The 21,810-nt window shown below is 47.7% G+C and overlaps 1 long non-coding RNA gene across 1 annotated transcript in view; it reads left to right on the top strand.

Moving 5' to 3' along the window:
* Positions 1-8,696: 8,696 nt before the first annotated feature.
* Positions 8,697-21,810, top strand: part of LOC144405545 (uncharacterized) — a 49,107-nt gene continuing 35,993 nt past the window's right edge. Inside the window, exons 1-2 of the long non-coding RNA XR_013467196.1 lie at positions 8,697-8,928; positions 10,521-10,649. This is a non-coding gene — a long non-coding RNA (uncharacterized LOC144405545). The remainder of the gene's footprint in view (positions 8,929-10,520; positions 10,650-21,810) is intronic.

The raw sequence follows: 21,810 nt of genomic DNA, 5'->3' as shown, positions 1-21,810 counted from the left end.
GTGAGGAGTCGGTGAGGAGTCTGTGAGGAGTCTGTGAGGAGGCTGTGAGGGGTCGGTGAGGAGTCTGTGAGGAGGCTGTGAGGAGTCTGTGAGGAGTCTGTGAGGAGTCTGTGAGGAGTCGGTGAGGAGTCTGTGAGGAGTCTGTGAGGAGGCTGTGAGGGGTCGGTGAGGAGTCTGTGAGGAGGCTGTGAGGGGTCGGTGAGGAGTCTGTGAGGAGTCTGTGAGGAGTCTGTGAGGAGTCTGTGAGGAGTCAGTGAGGAGTCTGTGAGGAGTCTGTGAGGAGGCTGTGAGGAGTCTGTGAGGAGTCAGTGAGGAGTCAGTGAGGAGTCTGTGAGGAGTCAGTGAGGAGTCTGTGAGGAGTCGGTGAGGAGTCTGTGAGCAGTCAGTGAGGAGTCTGTGAGGAGGCTGTGAGGGGTCGGTTAGGAGTCGGTGAGGAGTCTGTGAGGAGTCAGTGAGGAGTCAGTGAGGAGTCTGTGAGGAGGCTGTGAGGAGTCAGTGAGGAGTCTGTGAGGAGGCTGTGAGGAGTCTGTGAGGAGGCTGTGAGGAGGCTGTGAGGAGTCAGTGAGGAGTCTGTGAGGAGGCTGTGAGGAGTCTGTGAGGAGGCTGTGAGGAGTCTGTGAGGAGGCTGTGAGGAGTCTGTGAGGAGTCGGTGAGGAGGCTGTGAGGAGTCTGTGAGGAGTCTGTGAGGAGGCTGTGAGGAGTCAGTGAGGAGTCTGTGAGGAGGCTGTGAGGAGTCAGTGAGGAGGCTGTGAGGGGTCGGTGAGGAGTCTGTGAGGAGGCTGTGAGGGGTCGGTGAGGAGTCAGTGAGGAGTCTGTGAGGAGTCGGTGAGGAGTCAGTGAGGAGTCTGTGAGGAGGCTGTGAGGAGTCTATGAGGAGTCGTTGAGGAGGCTGTGAGGAGTCTGTGAGGAGTCAGTGAGGAGGCTGTGAGGGGTCGGTGAGGAGTCTGTGAGGAGTCGGTGAGGAGTCGGTGAGGAGTCTGTGAGGAGTCTGTGAGGAGTCTGTGAGGAGGCTGTGAGGGGTCGGTGAGGAGTCTGTGAGGAGTCTGTGAGGAGTCTGTGAGGAGTCTGTGAGGAGTCTGTGAGGAGGCTGTGAGGAGTCTGTGAGGAGTCAGTCAGGAGTCAGTGAGGAGTCTGTGAGGAGTCAGTGAGGAGTCAGTGAGGAGTCTGTGAGGAGGCTGTGAGGGGTCGGTGAGGAGTCGGTGAGGAGTCTGTGAGGAGTCAGTGAGGAGTCAGTGAGGAGTCTGTGAGGAGGCTGTGAGGGGTCGGTGAGGAGTCGGTGAGGAGTCTGTGAGGAGTCAGTGAGGAGTCAGTGAGGAGTCTGTGAGGAGTCTGTGAGGAGTCAGTGAGGAGTCAGTGAGGAGTCTGTGAGGAGGCTGTGAGGAGTCAGTGAGGAGTCGGTGAGGAGTCTGTGAGGAGTCAGTGAGGAGTCAGTGAGGAGTCTGTGAGGAGGCTGTGAGGAGTCAGTGAGGAGTCTGTGAGGAGTCTGTGAGGAGTCAGTGAGGAGTCAGTGAGGAGTCTGTGAGGAGGCTGTGAGGAGTCAGTGAGGAGTCGGTGAGGAGTCTGTGAGGAGTCAGTGAGGAGTCAGTGAGGAGTCTGTGAGGAGGCTGTGAGGAGTCAGTGAGGAGTCTGTGAGGAGTCAGTGAGGAGTCTGTGAGGAGTCTGTGAGGAGTCGGTGAGGAGTCAGTGAGGAGGCTGTGAGGAGTCGGTGAGGAGGCTGTGAGGAGGCTGTGAGGAGTCAGTGAGGAGTCTGTGAGGAGGCTGTGAGGAGTCTGTGAGGAGTCGGTGAGGAGGCTGTGAGGAGGCTGTGAGGAGTCAGTGAGGAGTCTGTGAGGAGGCTGTGAGGAGTCTGTGAGGAGTCAGTGAGGAGTCTGTGAGGAGGCTGTGAGGAGTCTGTGAGGAGTCGGTGAGTTTCCGTCCACCTGATGAGATTATATGAACAGTTTAAGGGGGCGTTTCATCAGCGTTTACCTGCGATGCTCAAATAACAAAGAGAAAAAGTCTGTTTCCAGCACTTGTTGCTGTTTAGGAAAGTTTGTGTTCACGTTACAATCCGATGGAATCAGGTTGAGATCAATGTCACCGACCAAAGGTCCACGGTAGCCATAGCAACGCAGCTTCGATGAGCCCCTGATGGTGAAGATACGGGGAGAGCTTGATCTATTTATCTACACATGCTCTTTTTTTGTGCATTTCCACATGTCAGCATGCGCCCAGATTCCTGCATGTGTTCCTCAGTGTGTGTGTGTGTGTGTGTGTCGTGTGATAGCAACAGAAGGCCTAATAATACGAGGACGGGGCGAGAGGAAGGAGTTAACCCCCCACACACACACACACACACGCACACACACACACACACACACACACACACACGTCGGCGGTGAAAGCACCTCTTCAGCACACGGCAGCTGTTCACATTTCCTGCGTATTGGATGTCCGAGCGGTGGCTCTCTCTCGCTCGCTGAGTGCTTTATTAACAGATGGACTTCCCGCGCTGCGCTAATATTGAGAAATGGGAGAAATGTGGAGAGCTGTGTGGACACACACACACACACACACACACACACACACACACACACACACACACACACACACACACACACACACACAGCTGCTGCTGTTGCTCAGGAAGTGTGTGTGTGTGTAGATATTCATTGCAGTGTTCCCTCTGTTTGCATGTTTCAGCTGTGTGTGTGTGTGTGTGTGTGTGTTTTTCTGTGCGCATGATCCTCTCAAGACTGTACTTGAGTCTTCCGTGTGTGTGTGTGTGTGTGTGTGTGTGTGCGCGCGTGTGAGCAGCTCGTGTGGGACAGCTATGTGGCGGAGGAATTCCCCTTTGACCTCATCCCGCCACCATTGATTCACATGGAGTGATTCGATTAGCAGGAAAACGCTGACGGCTGTCAGCACCGCGCGCGCCGCCACGTTGGACCCCGCCCAGCTAAACGGCCCGTTTCACCTGTTCGAAGGCGAGCGACCTAATGCGACCTTCTAGCGGCGGTCCGTCAGAGCGAGCAGCGCGGTGAAGGCACCCAATGGCCGGATGACGGCGTTTCTCCAACTCCTTCAGGAGTCCATGGACTTCAACGTGGATGCGATTGTTCGTTTCACTTTGGCTTTTCCTTTTTTTTTAATAACACCTACTCTTTATTTCCCACACCTCTCCAAACCTTTGCGGTTTACTTGTGTCTCCTTCACACTGTTGTTCCGACTGTTTTTCATTCATTCACTGGCTGGGAAGAAGAGATGTAAACTTGTAAAAGCAACATAAACACCGAGGGATCCTTCACATAACAGGACCAAGCAGACTCATTGAGAGAAGATCTGTGATCACCTCACAGCGGGTTCTCACACCCATTGGAGACCACATTCTTAAGAGATTGGGGATTCCCCATTTCTGCCAGTGGGAGGAATAACTTCACATCGCCCGGAGCCGGCGGCGTAGACTGCTTTCTGTCTCTCCGTCCGCCCCGAGCCACAGACAAAGCTATGAACCACAAACATGATTATCATAATCAGTTTAGTCCCCGAAGGTTAAAAGCAGCAACATCTGATGGACTCTTGAAGAAAGTCAAGAAAGCTTCGAAAGCCTCATTTTCACTGTAGAGAGTTTGATAAGACACCAATTGCCCGAGTCCATTACTGAAATTACCCCTAAACCTCATCCGTCCCCCTCGGCTTCCTGCAGCTTGACCTGGCACACGGTCCCTGGCACGGCGTGACTTATTACCCCCCCCCCCGCGCCCGCCGCTCCTGCCAACCGCCTCTCGCCCATTCGTCACCCGGGTATGTAAACGCAACCGAGCGCTTCCTCCGCGTACGGACGACACAAACCAGGCAGCTTCCTGTGTACCTCCGGCGGGTCGGGATGGCAAGGGGGAGTCTGTGTTTATCTCATGTGTCTCCCGCCATCCGCAGACGCATTTGTTAACTCAGCCAACCATCAAGAGTGCCGCTCGCCTCAGAGCTGCACTCGCTCGGCGGGAACAGGCCGCCGATGGACGGCGCTGTTTGATAGGAGTTTTTTTTCTCCCCCTCACCCCCCACCCCCCCCCCCCGGTGGCGGCGACTTCGTTTGTTTGGATTGAACCCGTGATTGCTTAAAGCTGACTTTTTCTGCTTATTCTTGATTAACAACCACTAAAGTAGTAGGAATCTACAAGCTGTGATAATACAGGGACGCAATCATTGTACAGTAACTTCCTACTGAGGAGGCCCGTCGGAAAGCAAAGCAAACCAGAAGTCAGCTGAACATTTTGGAGGACGAACATAAACATGGTTTTCACAAGTTAAAGCTACTCGTATACGAGGAACACTCGTGTTGATTTTGGCGGCCCCTGTGGACAAAAGGTGGCGGTGCATAGGGAGCAAGTAGAGGCGATTGGCAGGTGTAGTTAGGTAGAAAAAAGTTCCCACATGAACACACAAAAAGCTTTAAAAGCAGAACTTTCAATGGTCAATAGGTCACTTTGAAACTCATACTTAAATTTGTCTGACAGGAGACAGTATAATGCTCCCATGTGGTCCAATCAGGTCAGCGGGGGGGGGGCAGTGGGAACATAAATATTCACCTGAAAGTTTGATCCTCACTAAAAGCTGAAAAGTGGATTCTACTGTGCAGACACTTTAAAATACCTTCTGTGTGTGTGTGTGTGTGTGTGTGTGTGTGTGTGTGTGTGTGTGTGTGTGTGTGTGGATTCATGCTCACGCGCACTTAATTAGAACCCTTGGTGACTTCGACTTCCTGTCAATGAAAACATTTTTTAAATGAAAAAACAACATTAGAATAAAAGGTGTGTTAATAAGTGAGAGAAGCACAGCAAGGATCCCGATTCTAATAAGGTACCAGTAAGTGAACATTAACCCTGCTGGATGTTCAGCTAACTGTAACACTGCGAAAAGGGTCCCACGGGGCCCCCGGATGAATACGAGAGCGGATTCATTTGTCCACTTTTAAGCGGCGATATACGAAAGCTCTAAATAAAGCAATAATTCATAACTGCGAATAATGGTTCTTGAACACACGGTGTTCTTTTACATGTGTTTTCATCCCCTCGGCCCCTTTGAAACCGGTTTCATGCAGGACGAGGCAGTCGACCGTGATTGCAGGTGTTAGCGGCACCGAAGGCGGCAATGTGGCCTCGGGGGCTGAGGGGACAATTGATCGCTGTGGAACAAGGTGTTTAATGAACAATCGGGTGTTTCACGGTCCACCTGGTCTCCAGCTGTCACCGGAGGAGCACCTGCCATGACGGAGGCCACTTGCAACAGACGGGGCGTTTGTTCCTCTGCGCCACTCGCTTTCCTCAATGTGCCGTATTATGCGCCAAATGGCGTCAATAACGAGAACATCGCTTCGGGTCGCTCCGGATGATCCCTTTTTCCGAGCCTCGGACGTAAAGCTTCACTCTCTACTTTAAAATCTCCTCTGCTGCACTTTATGATGCCAATTTTAAGTGTCTATTTGATTGCATGTAATTAACCCAAACCCTTCAGAAGGCTTAAGGATCCGAGCAGCTGATTTCTGTCATGCTCCCGAGTTCCCCACTGATCCTCAGCATGTGTGCTCACATTTCAATTTGTCCTCTCTCCTTCCTCCCGGAGGTCCCTGCTCATCAGGTGCGTTTCATTCCAGGTCCTGCAGCCCCGGGCTGATCAGTTGGTCCCTCTTGGGGGGCCGGGGGAGGGGGGGGGGGGGTTGTCGGGTGCTGAGACAGATTTGGCAAATCCTGCCGTGTGCTTCAATCATCACCTTTCTTCTAATTTTAACGGCCGGTAAGTGTGAGGGTGCAGGTTGAACCAAAAACGTTTCACTGTCTTTCACCCGGCAGACTGTTGTTCGTGTTAAAAAAGGATCCTGATTTTTTTGTCCCTTAATTTGCCAACTTTATTTCACCGATTTATTTGAACCCAAATCCTCCTCCTGGACCTAACTTAATATTTGATAATCTTTTCTTGAGCCAATAGTACTTATTTCTCTGAGAACCGACGTTTATTTTGAAAAGGGCTGTATGCATGTGACGGAAACATATCACTCAACCTCCGCGGTAAAATGCACAGAAAGTGATAACGACTTTGTATGATAACATACGAATTGTTGAAACGCTCACTCAGCAATGACCCCCATTTACCACTGATTTCTCCTTTTTAAGGGTTTTCATTTATGATCAATGTTATGATAATAAAGAAATACACGTAATAGATTAAAATAAACATTCAAATCTTTAATTTGCTCCCCTTCTGCCTACATCGCCCGTCCCACCTCGCTGCATGTTTTCACTGCAGAGAGCTGTAGAGGAAGCAGGGAGCCCGACTGCCGGGGAGAACTAGAGGAGGAGGACGGAGGAGGTACGTGATGTCGTGGTGTTGTGTGCGTCCGTCTATGTGTCTATGCTAATTCCCATCCCAGGATCAATGCAGTGTGACTTCCTCAGCTCATCGCAGTGCCAGAGAGCAAAGAGGTCACTGCATTATTCATCTGCAGAGCTTTAGCATCAAGTTCCACTTTGTGTCCCTCTGGTTCCTCAAAGTTCCTGCTTCAAAGTCAACCGGAAGGAATAAAATCAAGGATGCAATCACGTTGGTCGTACAACAACATTTCTATAATCCTGCTCTGCAGATTGGGGTGCTTTTTAAATTAGAAGTGGGTTGAAAAAGGGACTTGGTTCTGCGTTAAAAGAGGAGTGTGATGTGGCCTTCAGTCCTCTTTCTGTTCCACCAGCTCGTCAATGCTTTGACCAGAAGAAACTCACAACACAGAACTTTACACCAGGAGACCTGTTCATGTGTCAAAGTGTTTGAAGTTACATCAGTAATATTTGTGATGTGTTTTATGTACTTTTCAAGCTTTACTTAATTGATATGCTTATTTCAATAACTGCTTGTACTCTCAACTAATAACTTTACACTTGTAATACTTAGTGTATATAGAGTATTCTTCTATGGAGAAGGATGACTGCAGATCGGTGTCATGTTGGGGGTAACTTCCCCGGCTAAAACCACGATGGGATTCGGGGAAAGACAGCGTGTTCTGAGGACTCGTGTTACATTGACACACAGCATCCTCTAGTGGGTGGATTCCAACATCCAGGAACAAGTTCTCGCTCAATTTGCACAGAGGTTGTTACCATTTAAATGTGAAAACGATCACCATGAGTGTCACACGGTGAGGGTCTATGGCCCATTGACAGTAATTCTGTCCTCACAAGGCAGCATCATTTAAAGGAAACCTTATTCCCAGTCTGATGTCTAAACTACAGATGTGTTCCATAATAAACAAGTGTGCATGAGCCAATGAACGGCAGACTGCTCTGCTGAAGACATTACACGGGAGAGGAAATGATAGGATCCGTACCCATGAATTTCCTCGGGGCCCCCGGGGGGGGGGGGGAGCACTTTGTGGTGATTCCTTCCACAGGCCGAGAGCTGGAGGCTCCATTATCACCTCCCTGGATTAAGCCATGACTGCTGACAGGCTCCCAGGGTGTGTAAACGCCACAGCGCCGCGGGTTCGGAGGCTGACAGGAAAGGGACAGATTCATTCTGTTGACGGCCCCAAAGCAGAGCATGGATTCGGTTACCGAGTGGCCTCGCTGCAAAGTGGAGCAGGGGATGATTGACTTTCTATTCTTTGGCGTTTTCAGGCGTGTTTTAACAGGTCGAATCGCCTCGATCTGGATCAATACGGCTGACTGGACAGGTCACGGTTTGGGCAACAACAACACGGAGCGCCTTTAATTAGTAACTAGTGGCTGTGCGGTGGGCCGAGAGTATGTGAGACAACAATGTTTAATCCAGGGCTCCGGATCTTAACCCCCAGTAACCCCTGTGAAGTGAAACACACATGGGTGCTTAACACGTCAGCCTCGTCATGTGGAATTTTCAAAATGTTTTGTTTGTTTTTCTCCTCTTCGTTTGTGCTTAAGTGACACTGTGTTTCTTCTGGGATGAGTGTGGGATTGTTTCTTTAAACCCGAGACAGATTTAGAAATAACAATGACTGAACAGGTTTTAGTTTTATCTATTAAACTCAAAATAATTTAGCAAGAAACAAGACTAGTTTCAAACACACATTCCTGCATCATGTTTTCATTTCTCTTCATTTATTTTTTATTTTCTTCTAGAATTTAATGAAAAAATGTTTTAATTGTTTTTTGTTAAATCTGTTACCCCACTACTTCTTGTTTCTGGGGATTTGGCAGAAAACACGATATGTGGCAAACACAAGCTTCGGCCTTCCCTCATTTCATTATCTTTATTAGCTTTCTAAATTATAATTATTCTTTTCTACAAACAATTTTTAATTTTTTTAATATATTTTTAAAAAATCTTTTTACAAATCTATTTTTATCCTCATAGTTTGAAAAGATAACTGTTCATTTTTCTTGGGGATTTTGACAAAAAAAAGATGCGTGGCAAACACACTTTTCTGCCTTTCCTTATAACATTTCACATTTGTCAAGAATATTTTGTTGAATATTCCCTCTGTTTCCGTGAAAATACCTTATTTTTAAGGAGAGAATACAACTTGTTATCCAGCTTCATTTAAGCTCGCAATGTATTTCAAACACAATTTTGTTATTTTTTTCATTTGCAAGGTTGGACAGATTATAATAGCTCTTACATAAGTAAATTACTGCTCCCTGGGGAAAGGCGCAGTAAATCAAAACGAAAAGCCTCACCATAATTTTTTACGTGAACTCTTGGCCGCGTGGCACAGACAGAGGGACGACATACTAACTTTCCCTGGACGTCCTACGACTGGGCGGGCGTTCCTCCTCAGGACAAGGACAAGGTCCGTCCTAACCTCAGCAGCCCTCTGAGCACAATTACTGAACCGAGATTATTTTTACGCGGCCACGGGGAAAAGTCTGGAACCAAACAAAACACGACGGGATTCGTTTGAGAACAAGAAGGGTCTCAAAACCAAAAGTAATGAATATTTTACACCTTCCACACTGAGTGGATACAAATGTTTTCTTTTCTTCCATAGCCTCCCTACTCCTGTCGACCACCGTTTTTCCCCTCCGTGCTAAAGAACGCTAATCCTCAAGCTAACATTTCGATTTAGCGCCTCGTGCTACCGGCAGTAGCCATGTAGCAAAAAGCAAACAAACACCACATGGGAGCAATTTCAGGGGCCCAGCCGGGCCAAATGAGTCTTTAATAACACTCTGCAGAGGAGCGTTTTATAATTATAAGCGCTCGCGGGAACGCACTCCCCTCTTGCGCCTTCTGCAGCCTAGCGTGCCCCGCTAGCCCTTGAGCTAGCCGCGCGGCCAAAAGCCACATGAGATGCTGAGGATTGCAGGCTGGCAGAAGGTTTTTTTGGCGGGTTGGGTTTTTCCGTCAGGGTTGGTTGGCTGAGTAAACACTATATGAAGTGGGCACGGCGCATGTCTGCAGTGAGATTCTAAACAAAAATCAAGGAAAGGACAAATTTCCCTCGTGTCTGGCACCAGTTTCAATCTGTGTTTATGGTTAGCAATTAGAGGATGTGACTGTCAACTTAACTTCCTAATTGAGGCAGTTCCCCTCCAGGTTGGATTCCAGTTCGGGAAAAAAAAAAAATCTTTCTTCTTTGCCGGTCCTTTTAGAAACTCCAGGAATAGGTTTGTTTTTAGCGCGATGGTTCGGCAAAAACAAAGCAGAGCCGGCGGAGACCTTTGAAAAATCAAAGGCACAATGATATTGCTTTTCAATTCTTTTTAGACACATCAACCATTTTTTAACCGACGGGTTAACAAAGTGAGTGTCTTTTCTTTTGGTGTTTCCCCACACTTCAGTTTCAGTTTGGTCTATTTCAGTTTACTTTGCATCCTGGTCCAGTGCCTTGACGGCATTCACGGGACAACAAAAGTTCAAAATTATAGTTAAAACCATTATTACTTTTCCTTGTTGTTCCTAATAAAGCTTTGGAATGGTCCCAGACCTTTGGCAGGTCACCAGGCGTCACTGACCATTCTACCCATCTCCAACATTTACAAAGTGTGGCTTCAGAAGGTCCCTTCGTGGCCACAGAGGAACATTTTACCCCTTGAGCTCCCACCCGGTTTCATCCGCCAGCTGTAACCCGTCTCCGTGAACTCCCGAGCACGTCCAGTCACCTTGAACCCATCCATCAGCTGGTATTTGGTCCCTGACAGCTCCATTGACCTGCCGACTGAGAGAAGCAGTCTGCTCGTCCCGACCGGAGCTGCTGTGGCTGTTCCGCTGTGACCTTTAGCCGTCGCAGTAATGCTGTAATTAACAACCAGTGCTGAGGAGTAAATGGATAGGTCAAATCGCTGAGCATCCCGGAGGGAGTCACCAGTTCAACAACAACTCCTCGGGGCTTCTTTCCACTTGCCTCCGTTTCGGACGACCTCCAGTGCTTCCTTTTTCATTTAAAGACGGATTCTTGGTGCTCTATCAGTACTCAGTGGACAGAGGTTCCTGAAGGAACACAAGACCAGGGTCATGGAAAAGGTCTCCCGAGGTTACTGAGAGGAAAAGCCCATTTCTTTGTCTGCTTGTGTTTTCAGGGCTTCAAAACTTTGATGGCTGCTAATGAAGATGAGTGCGGCTTCATTTAAGGCGTACACTTCTTGATCTGTCTGGACTTTAAAGCGGACCCATGCAGCCTGCATCCCGCAGCCGCGGCAATCGAGTTGGTGAGTGTTACGTCATTCCAAAAAACTGGCAAAGAAATCCTCATGTTCCAAAGCAAAAAACACTTGGACCATGCGTGTTTCTTTTCTCCACTGATTGTTTTATATTACATACAGGCCCAGTCTGCATGTGGCCAAGATTCTCCTTCAATGGAAACTATGTGGAGAACAGAACCATATACAGTAGCTGGTCTGAGCGTTGCCTGTACTTAAAACCCACATGACACATGCAGCATGATCAATACAATGGCTGACGTGAAAGAACCATCACGACTTGGCTTTATTGGCACAAACACCTGAAGAACCCTCTCCATCTGTCTCTTGCAGCTTTGTTAAATGTGTTATTTTCCTGTCACACGACTTCAGGCTTCTCAGCTTATTGGCCCCAAACGGGTCGATGGAAAACGCTGACGCGGCTCTTCTTCCTCCAAAGCATCTCGCCGGCTGCCCTTCGGCACGCGCACACGCAAACACACACACAGACACACACCTCTGGATGTCTTTAGCGTGTGAGATTTACGGCGAGACGCTCGGCCCGAAGAGGATGTGTGTGTTCCGTGGGGCCGTGTGATGGACGGCGCTTGGCCCGACAGCCAGTGTGTCCTAACCGGTCAGCCAGACAACTGTTAACAAACAACCCCCCCCCCCGAGACCCGCCCCCGCTCCCCCAGCATTGAGCCGAGCTGAGAGACAGAGCACGAGGCCTCCAGGCTTCCCCTGCTCTTTGTTTTAGCTTCGACGGTTCAATCTGCGCTAACTGGTGGGAAAAGTTGTTCCTTCAGTTGCCGTGTGAAGGGAACTGAATCTCCCAGGAGGACTTCATGATCCGATCACCTGCTTTAGAAACAAAAACATACAGTTCAACGGCTTTGTGTTGTGTGGAAAAATACTCATCCTTCACAGAAAAGACACTTTTTAGTGTCAGGTGGTTTTGTAGCAAAGTACTATTTGCATTGTACGAGAAAAAGGTTGTTGAAGAAAAAGTCTAATTATCCATAAATATTGTAAACTCTTGAGTCTAATTTATTTGCTTTGACATTGTTTAGTCCGCTTAGAGTCAATTATTCGTACGGTTCATCCGTCTTTGAGAGATTTAACAGTCTGACCTGACACATGAAAAAAAAGACTGATTTATTCTTCACCTACTTAAAGTGATTAATTTATAATTAACTATGCATTCCACTGATGGACATATCTGACATATTAGCCTGCAGCATGTGGACAAAGGGTTTGATTGAGTTATGCTCAAAGCATTGTTATATGATGGTTTAGTGGTGCCCTCTAGAGGCCAGCGGGTGCACATTGACAATAATATTACCCGTTAACATTGTTTAGACCCACAAACTGGTGTCAAAGTTATAGAAACTGACGGAGCCTCCTTCTATTGACCAGATAATTTCAACCATGAACCATAAACACATTGGAACCAAGTAGACAACGGAGTAAAATACACACTTCCTTTAAAATAGTCTGACGGAGCAAATTAGCAAGAACATCTCGAGTGACAAGTGACAATAACCTTGGAAATGATTCAAATAAGTCTATTTGTAGGAGCAGATTTTGATGCTGTTATATTCCAGGGATCGCAATAATAATAATAACTTACGCCGCAGAATTGAAAGCAGCCAGCAGGAGGCGCCACAGCACAGAGAAAGAATCCCCTGAAGCTAAAGCGACGGAATGTCCACTGTCCTCACAGTGTGGACACCACGTCTCAGGTTTCTCAGACAGGCTTTAAATCCTGAGTCTGAATCTGACTCTTCCAGGGAAAGTGTCTGTCACAGGCATTTTATTTGACCATATTCTCACTGCTCCGGACCCCCTCCGTCGGGTCTGAAGGCCCCTTAGAGCGAGGAAGAGGCTCGTGTCCCCCCTGCCAGGCCACGCAAGCGCCACGCTGCGTTCAACGCAGCGATTTTGAACCCCTTCGAGTACGAGAGATACGAGTCCTTTTTTTATTGGTTCATGGGGGCGATGTGAAATGTGAAAGATGGCCGCTTCCATAACGAACACCAAGAACAGTTTAAGAGCCGCTGTGTCGGCGTTACATGTTAATGTGTCTTAATTACAGAGCTGACTCTCAGGGCCTTCTTTGTATGGAGGGGGGATTTTATTAAAATTATACTAATGGTTCCGTAACTCAGAGCAGATTGGATTTGTATTCCGCTCCGGTCCCCCTTTTTAGCGCGGGAAACAAATGGGTTCTGAGTTAATTGTTGTCGGAATAAACGGACTCCGCGCTCCGTCTCACACGAGCTCAATCCGGTTTGTAATAACTTGTAATAACGGGCTGAAGATTCACGCCGCTGAAGGCTGATAAAATGCTTATCTGTGATTAAAAATCACTCTTCTCACATCATTAATATGCTTATTAGATTTTCTTTTTTCCCTACTTCATCTGATGGAGAGATTATCGTTTGCTTAATGGCGGCGGCGCGGCTCATATCGGCCATCGGCCCGGCCCCCGGGGTCAAACTCGCTCCGGGACGCCGAAACTTTCATCTCCGCGTCTCGTGTCACAGAGATCAGCAGGAAGGGGGGGGGCGAGAGGGGAGACGTACATATCTGACCTTTAAAAGAAAGCGAACGTTTTCTCCCCGCAAACCCGTGACAACCATCGTGAGCGGGCCGCTCCGCTCTTGACCTTTTCTCCGCCGCTCTCCTGAGTGACAGTTGGACACCAGTCGGCCTGGCGAGTACGCAGTGACCCAAAGGTCGCAGGTCCAACTGAAGCTCGGGGATATTTAGGAAAACACGCGGGGGCGAGCGCTCGACGTCGCGGCCCGGTTCCTTCGACAGGATGTTTTGAAGTTTGGACTGAATTTAAGGCCTCGAGGCCCCCCGTCCCCCCCACCTGTCCGTCCGCGTGGGCCTTTGTCTGACTTTGCTCAGCGCTGTGACTGTTTGAGACGTCGCTCACGCTGCGGTCATTTCAGTGAAGGTGTGACTGAGAACAGTGAAATTAGCTGGAAATATTCTCTGGAAATGTGACTGTCTCTTTGGAGGGAAGTCATTTGAATTTCTCTTCATCCTTTTCTGTTCTTAAATTCAGACGTTCTGTCTCAGCAGTCGAGCAGCTGACCTTTGACCTATTTTACTGGGCGCAGAAGCGATGCTGCGAGGAAGACATACAAGCAAAGCAGTCGTTCCTAATGAGACAAAGATCAGATACTTGATGATCAATATTACGAATACAAAAGCCACAACGAGGAAAGTTAAACTCCAACGGCTTTCTGTCAAAAGGAAACAAAATGTTGGAAGCGGAATAGCTGCATGGTAGCAGCATTAATAGCATTATAGTGCTAACAACGTCATAAAACAAGCCCCAAGCATGAAAGCATCACTTTCTGTGGGGCAAAAGAAAAGTTCTGCACTAAGTGCTTTATAGTTGAGTGAGTAATAAAAGCAAGGTGGAAATATGAGCAGTGAAACTGTGGGAGACTAATGAACACGAAGGGTAGATAATAAAACAAAGACAATAAAATGGATACAGGACAATAAAAATATTAAAAAACAACATTTTCAAAGAAACACAATAAATGAATATAAACTTTGATGAACTGCTGAGCAGATGTTATTAATTGGAGTGAGTAACTGACTGCTGTGGGTTCATTTTTATTTCAACTGTGTTTTTTACATGCTATAATAATAGTATAACAGTATATATAATATTATATGATATTGTACGTATTTTAGTTGCTGAACACTTGACCAGGTTATTTTCCTCTCTGGAGCAGCACTGATGTGCTGTTTTTCCACTCAGCAGCTCACAAGTCCTCGGCTGTGTGTTACGTGTATCCAGCTGCTAATGTGTAGTATAATAACCCTTATTGTCCCTGGGGGGTTGGGGGTGGAGGGGGGTGGAGGGGGAGGGGGGGGCAGTGCAATTGGTGTAATGAAATTAGTGCAGACGCGAGCTGCCAAGTCTGCAGCTCGCTTGTGCTTTTATTTTGATACCCTGTGGCGAGCGGCACATTTTGGAGACATATGACCATCCCACCCCCCCCCCCCCCCCGTTCCCCAACATGCATTGCAACGCACTGCAGTCCTGTCAGTCAGCGTACTGACACACTCTGCATTCCCCCCCCCCCCCCCCCGTCTCTGCATGCTGGGTTTCATTTTAGCGCTCGCAGTAGGTGCCAAGAAAGAAACTCCCAGGATTAATGCTGGGCTCATTTCCCAGGTCAGGTTTTCATTGATTGATACAGAGTACAATTACATAACCTGCAATGCATAACCCCCCACCCCCCTTCCCGGCAATTATTAGTATGATTTCCTTTATTGGGCCCTGCGTGAACTCCTGGGACCGGCTCCCTCGTTGCACTGCCGGCCATTAAAGACCCGACCTGCCGTTTTCAACGTGTCTCCGCTGCCAGAGTCGCTTTACTGTGACGGTTACACGGCTCGGAATGACAGCGGGATTCTGTCTTTTCTATTTCTCGTGTCTCGGGGTAAAACGAGGCCCGTAATGAGAAGCAATAACACCAGATCGATATGTTCTGTACGTCATGTTCTAACGGGAAAAAAAAAGAAATCCGAGCGTCAAACAAATGAAAATATCTGCCGGCAGACTGAGATCATTGATTGAGTTTTTTTCATTTTGATTTATTTTGAAAAGGTTCTTTCGTTTGGATCAAAACTAAACTACATCGGAGGTTAGAGGAAAAATCTCCCCCCACAGCTTGAATCCTGCTCCCCAGTCGGTCCGAGACGAAGAGAGGAGCTTCCTGTCCTGCTCGGCACCTCGGGCCTCTTTCTTTTATGACATTTTATTGACTTATAGCCTTAATTGATAAATAAATTGAAGTATAAGAAGTGAACTTAAAAGTTACATCTGGAATATTTCTCCAATGGCTGAAAAGCAAAGCACTCAGCAATTTCATCTTGGACATTTTCTGCTCCCATGTTGAACGTCAGTGTGTTTGTACTTGCTGTCGGAGTGAAGAGAGAAATCCGAGTCAACGGTGGATCAGAGGATGAAACCTCCTCCGTGGGCGGCGAGTATGAAACACAGATGAAACCTGCGAGCCGCTCCGTCTGTAAGCTGCCGTCACTGTGTAAACGCCGCCTGTCTATTGGCTAGTCTCACGCGGGGGGGGGGGGGTCCGTCAGACAGACGGGCCCGGGAGCAGGTGGGCTGGCACCGGTCGGGTTCTCCGGGGTTCAGCCGCCTCGCAACTGCAGGTGAAATCAAAGATTTGTGCAAAAAGGTTCTTTTCCGAACGTGATCACACACTTGTAAGTATTCGTCTCATGTGGCCGTTGAGAGCGTGAATGAAACCAAGACTAAAGATGAGAAGAACTTATTTCATTTCATCTCACAGAACGCATGATGGAACGACCTGAGAGTAGAAGAATCTTTGTTTTTAATGTGTTTTTTAGATCTAGATTTTCTTCCTCCAGTTCCCCATAAAAAGACACAGCTGGATTGTTATTCTACGATTTCATCAGTGTTTGTTATTGATCCAATATTTAACAAAAGGCCAACACACACGCACCCACACACACGCAGGTACGATTGGAAAACAAAAACAGAAATACACAAAATCTAGAGAAACCCTCGTCGCACATTAACAACAATACCGACATGATCGTATTTATCCATCACGCTTCTCTGACACGCGTGGAAACACGGCTGGGGAGTCTTGCCGGTGCCGCTCGTCCTCCGGCATTACCATAGATAATGTTTAATTATGCTAATTCAATCGCAATCATTTCGAAAACCAAATGACGACGTTGCCTGAGCTCATGAATATTCATGAGACGCAGCTAAAGAGGTTAATTGTGCGTCATCGGGAGTTGTGTTCGCGGCCTTGAAGGGGAAGGATCGACTGGACTGTGGTGTGGGGGGGGGGGGGGAGAAGGGAGCTGACTCGTCTGATGGCGTCCACCCACTGGAGGTGCGCTTGATTTTAACCCCAGCAGCGTGCAGACTTTTCATCATTTCCGTCACTCAGCATCACATCACATGAGAACCGACATTTTGGCAAGACGGGGCACCATGGAGAGCAGGTCCAGCAGTAGGGTTAGGGTTCCGCCACCGTTCCCTGAATGTGTTCATCATCGTGGTCATTGCCTGGTTAAAAGTTGGCCAGTAAAAGAAGCAGTAAACGGAAGGGTCAGTTCACCCAAATCACATACGAATGTCACTGAGATTCCCCCCTCCCGTTTCAACGGAGGTGAATGCAAACAGAGAGTCAACGGCAACATTTCCAAAAGCAGTGAGTTCTCTTAGTAGCAAGCGATAGCGCCGAGCCGTCTTATTTTAACCCCCGGGATCTCCAGAAACCGTCCAGCTCTTTTCATTTTCTAAAGCTCGGCTGGAAGTGAACCCTCTGATCTGAAGCTGTCGCGTGTGTCTCATCCCGCCGCTTGCAGATCGGATGTGAACGGTTTCCCCGTGTGGAGGTTCTAATATTCTCTGTGGACTCACTCTGTGAAGACGAACTGGAATAGCAGGACTTTAGGAGATTTGTCTTGAAATTGCAGACGGGCGCCCTTTGACCTCCCTCTCGCTTTCTCACTGGAGTCCCCTCCTCCCCCCTTTTCCCCTCCCTTTCCGCCTCACGCACAAACTCCCACATATCTCTTTGGAGTAAGTGGCGGGTTCAATTTCAGACGGATCATTTCTCACTGTCGGTAATGCACATAACCCGGCCACATAGTCGGGGCTGATGGGTAACACAATTACTTATTATGCCTTTCCACGAGGGGGGAAACGAGATTAAAAGTTGCCCTTTCACATCTCAGGGAACAGCGGCTCGGCGCACGCCGGGCCGCTGGCAGCTCGCTGCAGAGTGCAGCTCATAATCCATCTTGATCTCATTAGGGCGGCACGGCTGATTTCTTTATTTATTTTTGACTGAGATGTTCCTCTGGACGCTGCCACAGGAATGCACGCAGGCGCTGCTGACAGAGGGGGGGGGGGGGGGGGGGGGCGATGCAAATTATTGGCATTATCTTATCAAATACATAAACATTTACATTCTTTTTAGCAACAGAAATCCAAACTTTTAGTTTCAAAGTTGAAAGTCAAAAAGAGGGAATTTTAAATATTTTTTTGTTCCACCACTTAAAAAAATAATCAAATCATGCACATAGCAAAGTAAACGTTCTCTGTCTCAAAGAAGACAACAAAAATAGCCCCCTTCGACTGGGGGGGTTGCACTTTGACGCCAACTGAAAGAACTTATATAGTTGTACATGAAACCCGAACCAACAGGTGATCAACAATGTGATCACGTGACGACATGTCACGAGTTTCTGTTGATCAGCTGTTGCCTTTTTGTGATGCAAACGGTTCCCACGGTGATGGCTGAGGATGACGCATCCCGATATTTCCCACCAGAAGCACGTGGCCTCTTTGAAAGTGGCTCCCACCTCGGGTTTCATTAAGCGGAAGCATTTATTGGTTTCTGTGGCGACGTTGACTCACTTCTGCGTTACTCCGCAGGGCATCTCCATTCATGTCCATTCGTCTCCATTCAACTCCATTCGTCTCGCTCAAGGACTGAGAGTCGATGTCGCCTCGCTGTGAAACACACGGGAGCCACTCGGCTCTTTCTGAGTTCAGTTTTCAACCAACATTTTAAAGTCAGACTTTTTCCCCTATGGGCCTTTATACAACGGTGCAGATTGATGGGTTGACTTGTGGACCGGTGACCTGCCGTTTGGCCGACTCGTTGGCGGACAGGTTGTAAATCGTTCCGTTAACGCGCTGATTTCGTCACTCGCTGACAGATGTTTTACATTTAAGACCGCCAGAGTGACTCGACACCGAGGAACCTCCATTCCCACCACTCACAAACACCACCGACGTGGAGCAGGGATGACTGAGAGGAAAATCCCACAGACATCACGCAACCACCTGCAGATCCACGCCAAAAAAAAAACCCCCAGCAGCCTGAAGTAGTTGACGACGCTGTTTCTGCCTTTGGCTGCAGATAACAAAGTCTGCATCACTAATCTGCGGGTCCAAGACGCTGCTGCCGGCGCTTCGGTTGCCTGGAGGTGACGCCGCTTGCTCAGGAGCTGCTTGTGTATTTAGTTTGACGCCTCCGGGTGTGCAGGCGCTTTAAATTGAACTGAAAAACTGAAGCAAAAGTTGTGATTTAGGTGGGTTTCCATTCTGCACAGGCCGAAGAGATGCACACGAGATGAACTCTACCGACGCCTCCTCTGCATCTGAAGCGCGCTGCATGCTGTTTGAGTTTGGCATCTCTGGGTTTTGCGAGCTCAGCACAACAGGCCTCTGTGCTCTTTATTGTCGGCAGGAGTAACATTACGCAAGCCGCCGCGCGGCGGGGAGACGCTCGCACTGCGTGGAACTCAACTCTGCTTCGTTTGAGCTCAGGTTGAAAGATGTGACTGGCCTCGCCCGCACAAAGCGTCTCGTACGGCGGAAAAAAAAGAGAAGCCACTTGTCACCTGTCCTCGGTCTGCGTGCCAGCTCTTGAGTAGGTGCAGTTGTTCCCCTCTTTTTTTCACGTCCGACACATTCCTGACTTCATGCAGCAACAGCAGGTTCTTCCTCACGAGAAGGCGGAGAGCGGCCGGGCAGATTCCAGCTGGGTCGCGATGATGTCACTCCGATTTGCGTTGGTGATTTACATCGGAAAGAGACGACTGGCGGGTTTTGTCTTTGTTTTGTCTTCCCGGAGATCAGACTTTGAGACCCGTCGTGGATGAAATCAGTAATTAAAGTAAGTCAGCCGTGACACAAGTCCAGGCGGCTCCAAAGACGTCTTTTCAAACCAGTCCCTTGTTGTTAGAATGAGATTAGCCTTTTTTTTTACAACCATAGACGAGATCTGGCATCTTAATCCTCTGTGTGAGATAAAAACATCTATGAGTGTGTGTGTGTGTGTGTGTGTGTGTGTCTGTACGTATCGGTATCGGACCAGCTGTCTGTTGTGGTTTGTGTGTATTTTGCGTGTATCAAAACAGGCTCTTTTGACAATACGAACAAGGGAAAACAACACTCTCTCTACAACATCAACGGAACCACACGTGTCACACAACATGAATACGCTGATGAATAAAATCATTTAAAAATAAGATAAATAATACGTGTACATTCAAAGACTCTTTGCCTCCATGATACTGCGCTGACACTTGAAATGTGATGAAACAGAATACAGGAGCCCACCTGCACGCAGAAAATAAGAAATGCTGCTGCTCCTTGGAGACAGATAAAAAAAATGAATACAAAAAAGCCAGAAGCAGGAATAAATAAGAAAGAAATGTGAGTATCCTCCAGAGAAGAAGCAGCTCACAGACTGATAAATGTTTTGTACATTCTTGGCTTCTAAATTTAGTGTCAGATCAATGCAATCGGGAACAATCCTCAGGTTACAGCGAGCAGACTGTCAGATGCTTCTGTGGTGCAGTCAGGTGAATATACTCTGTAACAGGAAGCAACGCAGCTTTTACAACAGACCACAGGATATCATGTATGCAAACATGTGCAGACTTACACAGTGTGGACTGTGTATGATAGATGGATAGATAGATAGATAGATAGATAGATAGATAGATAGATAGATAGATAGATAGATAGATAGATAGATAGATAGATAGATAGATAGATAGATAGATAGAGGTAGGTAGGTAGGTAGGTGGATATATAGGTAGGTAGGTAGATAGATATATAGGTAGGTAGGTAGGTAGGTAGGTAGATAGATATATAGTTAGGTAGGTAGGTAGGTAGGTAGATAGATATATAGTTAGGTAGGTAGGTAGGTAGATGGATATATAGGTAGATAGATAGATAGATAGATAGATAGATAGATAGATAGATAGAGGTAGGAGGTAGGTAGGTAGGTGGATATATAGGTAGGTAGGTAGGTAGGTAGATAGATATATAGGTACGTAGGTAGGTAGGTAGATAGATATATAGTTAGGTAGGTAGGTAGGTAGGTAGGTAGATGGATATATAGGTAGGTAGATAGGTAGGTAGATGGATATATAGGTAGGTAGATAGGTAGGTAGATGATATATAGGTAGGTAGATAGATAGATAGATAGATAGATAGATAGATAGATAGAGGTAGGTAGGTAGGTAGATGGATATATAGGTAGGTAGATAGATAGATAGATAGATAGGTAGGTAGGTAGATAGATATATAGTTAGGTAGGTAGGTAGATGGATATATAGGTAGGTAGATAGATAGAGGTAGGTAGGTAGGTAGGTAGATAGATATATAGTTAGTTAGGTAGGTAGGTAGATAGATATATAGGTAGGTAGGTAGGTAGGTAGGTAGGTAGATAGATAGATAGATATATAGGTAGGTAGGTAGGTAGGTAGGTAGGTAGGTAGATAGATATATAGGTAGGTAGGTAGGTAGGTAGATAGATAGATAGATATATAGGTAGGTAGGTAGGTAGGTAGGTAGGTAGGTAGATAGATGGATGGTTAGTTACCTATTACATGGTTGTGGAATAGAACAAAAGTACATATTTCTGAAGAAGAACCAGTAATGTAATTGTGTAGTAACATCAGTTATAAGTACGGACTCATTGACCGCCTCTGACCTTTTCTCTACAGCCGGGTGGTCACATGATCACGCCTCGCGGCCTCATTGTTTGACAGCGCGGCCCGGCCCGAGCGGACTCGCCTGCTGGACAAAAGGACGGGAGAAAAGAGAGGAAAAAGGAGGATAATGAAAACATCATTGTATGGGGAGGGGATCGTAATCTAATCATGGAGAAAATGAGGCCTGTGAATGCCCAGTCGTTGGGACTCATTTACACATCTCCATTAACGCTGCTCGCCCATCGATTAGCGGGCCGAGGAGCTCGGGAGGAGAAGAGCGGCTCCAAAGGCCTCGCAGGCCGCCTAAGCGCCACGTGTGTTTGTGATTTCATGGCAGCAATCAGAAATGTCCTGAGCCGACGTAGCGCTACCAACCCGCCGTTGGGTGACTGGTCGTTCCCGCCCACCTCAGAACGTTGTCATGAGGTCACCATGCTTGTGTTTAGCGTGTGCCTTTGGTGTTGGTGGCGTGTTCGATGTCCCTTTAATTACCACGCGGCGCAGGAAAGGGACAGGCAAGGAAACGTAGACGTCAATCATCTTGAGTTCTTCAAAAAACGGGTCTGTCGAGGAGCGGATGTTTCCTTCCGTTTGACATGCTGTCAAATAACTGTGAACCCTCTGGGGAAGC

This window comes from Gasterosteus aculeatus, chromosome 3 (genome assembly GCF_964276395.1).
Source record: "Gasterosteus aculeatus chromosome 3, fGasAcu3.hap1.1, whole genome shotgun sequence".
NCBI lineage: Eukaryota > Metazoa > Chordata > Actinopteri > Perciformes > Gasterosteidae > Gasterosteus > Gasterosteus aculeatus.
The sequence above is the reverse complement of the archived record's forward strand: the minus strand, read 5'-3'. Positions and strand labels throughout refer to the sequence as shown.